This window comes from Nelumbo nucifera, chromosome 4, assembly GCF_055504915.1.
Source record: "Nelumbo nucifera cultivar China Antique chromosome 4, China Antique-T2T, whole genome shotgun sequence".
In the NCBI taxonomy this organism is placed as follows: Eukaryota; Viridiplantae; Streptophyta; class Magnoliopsida; order Proteales; family Nelumbonaceae; genus Nelumbo; species Nelumbo nucifera.
In genome coordinates, this window is record NC_142652.1 from 65,919,149 (window position 1) to 65,922,114 (window position 2,966).

Consider the following 2,966-nt stretch of genomic DNA (forward strand, 5'->3'; position numbering starts at 1 on the left):
GTATTTGCAAGTCCACAATTCATGCTAATAACTTAGAAATCAAGCCTGCAATCATCCAGATGATTCAAACAAGTATTCAGTTTAGTGGGTTGCCAAGTGATGACCCTAATGCACACATTGTTAACTTCCTAGAAATATGTGATACATTTAAACATAATGGAGTTAGTAATGATGCTATTAGGCTTAGATTATTTCCATTTTCATTGCATGATAGAGCTAAAGATTGGCTTAACTCACTCCCTGCAGGAAGTATCACCACTTGGAATGATCTAACCCAAAAATTTTTGGCTAAGTATTTCCCACCCTCTAAAACAGAAAAACTAATTAATGATATCACTACTTTTGCTTAATTAGAGAGGGAATCTTTGTATGAAGCATGGGAACGATTCAAGGAGATGCTTAGGAAGTGTCCTCACTATGGGATACCAACTTGGCGTCAAATTCAGACTTTTTATAATAGTATTACCCCCTCTAATCGTTCTATTATTAATGCAGCTGCAGGTGGCACAATCATGAGAAAAACACTAGAGGAAGCCTATGACCTAGTGGAGGAGATGGTGTCAAACAGCTACCAATGGAGCAATGACCGCACCAATCAGAGGGGAGTACACCATATCGATTCCTTTGCTGCTATATCCGCTCAACTTGCTAATTTGAATAAAAAATTAGATAGTCTTAATGTTGCAGCAATAAATACATCATCTAGCATCCCATGTGATTTCTATGGTTAAATTGGACATACTAATTCTGATTGTCCATTAGGTAGTCCTTTTGCTTCACATGAGAATGCTAATTTTATCTCTCATACTGGTAGGCCAAATTTCAACCCCTACTCAAACACATACAACCCAGGGTGGAGGAGCCATCCAAATTTTTCATGGAACAACAACCAGCAAAAGGCACCCATGGGATTCCAACAACAGCCGCCCCCACAAGAAAAAAAGAGTAATTTGGAAGAGATGATTTCTAAGTTCATCAATGCTACTAAAGCAAAATTCCAGGAACATGATAAGAGAATTTTAAGTCAAGAAGCATCAATCAAGAACTTAGAAGTTCAAATGGAACAAATTGTGAACCTGTTGTCGGAAAGAAAGGAGGGACAGCTGCCTAGCAATACAGAGAAGAATCCAAGAGAGAAAGTAAATGCCATAGCTTTGAGAAGTGGGAAGACAATTGACGAGACCTAAGATGACAATCAAAAAGTTGAGGTAGCCGATTCACAAAAGGAGACTGAAGGGAGTACACCTAAACTAAATTTAGATGCTATTAAACTTCCTCTCCCCTACCCAGAAAGAGGTTTGAAAGCTAACTTGGATGAGGAAGTTAAGAAGGTTTTGAACTATTTGGAGTACGGTCAAGAAGGACAAGGTAATGCTCATTATATTATGTTGCCGATCTCTAATAAGAGACCGTTACCCTCTGTTTTGCAGGCCCCTGTTCTAGATTTGAACCCGCCCATGATGGATGGAAGGGGAGCACATCGAAAGTTGCGACCACAAGAGTTAGAGGATCCGATTCATGTTTATTAAAAATAGGGAAGTTTGTTTTTCCTTTTTCTTTTTGTTTTTACATTTCTAGTTTAGTTTTTCTGCCCTTTCTTTGTATTTAACCTCACATTGGGGACAATGTAAGTTTTAAGTGTGGGGGAGGGGATTTAGGATTTAGGTTAGAATTTAGGTTGTGTTTTTCTGCATAAAAAAAAAGACTCAACTCTTTTGGAATCAATTAAAACAATATTCTAGGAAAATTCTTGTGGACCTAGTAATGAGGTACAATTAAGAAGTACACGACCTATCTGAAGCCATTTCTAGTTAAGCTAGTCATAAATTCAGGTTTAAGTAAATAGGGTGAATATTTTTGGTAGGATGGAGCATAAAATGCACCTACCAACCAAGTAATAGTAGGATGGAGCATAAAATGCACCTACTAACCAAGTAATCCTAAAAGTGAGATGGAGCATAAAATGCACTCACTTCCACCAAAGAGAAAAAGAGAGAAAAAAAAAGAGAAAAAAAGAAAAAAAAGATAGAGAGGAGATAAAAATGTTTTCCCTAGTTTACTACCTGGTTTGTAGTAGCAAGAATTGGATTGACTGATGAATGAGTCGTGTATGACTTAGTTGTGTTGATTTAACGGTTTGCAATAGTTAACCTAGAATATTTGTGGAAAAAGATGAACGAGAGTTGAGTTTAAAAATCGATAGGATAGTTAGTTTGTTCCTGTTTTATTTTTTTTGAGTTTTGTCTTGCCCGAGGACGGGCAAAGTTTAAGTGTGGGGGATTTGATGAGAATAAAATTTAACATATTTTTATCCCCAAATATTCAGTCTTTTATACTGAATTAGTGCTTATTTGGACTCATATTTCTTGTATTTCGGTTCAGGACATGAAAAAAGGCATCAGGAGAAAAGCAAGGCAAATCGGATGATTTTTCATAGTTTTGGCACCGTTCCGTAATCTGAGCCTAACTCTCGTATCCGAGTTCCGATTGGGCTGATTCATGACTCACTGGAAAGATAAGAGAGAAAGCTACAACTTTCATGTTTTGGGCTTTCACCAATTCGGTCTGAATCGAAGTCCAATCTGGGCCTGAAGTCGGGGAAAATTCACAGGAAGGCCCAATTCGCAACTGAAGCCCAACTTGCAGAAAAACCTTGTAGCAGCCCAATTCGCAGAGGAAGCCTAATACGAATGCAAGAACAAGAAACTGAGAAGAGTCCTACCAGATTTAATTTTCTGATATCATCCTAGAAAGATAAAGAGATTAAGTTTACTAGATAAAGAGATAAGAGTAGGATTAGATTAAGACTTTCTATTTTTGAAAGATAAACTTCAAGAAGGAGTTGGAGACCACTCCCTCCCCTTTAAGCTATATAAAGGGATGGGGGGCGGACTAGAGAGGTATCAAGAAGGAGAGGAGCAATACAGCTATCAAGCAAGAAGTCTGCAAGAAGGAGGTGGCAGCAA

The 2,966-nt window shown here is 37.9% G+C and overlaps 1 non-coding gene across 1 annotated transcript; it reads right to left on the minus strand.

Moving 5' to 3' along the window:
* Window positions 1-317: 317 nt before the first annotated feature.
* On the minus strand, window positions 318-424 carry LOC148800655 (small nucleolar RNA R71). The gene has a single exon (XR_016071028.1). It is a non-coding gene; the product is annotated as a small nucleolar RNA R71 (small nucleolar RNA).
* Window positions 425-2,966: the final 2,542 nt, after the last annotated feature.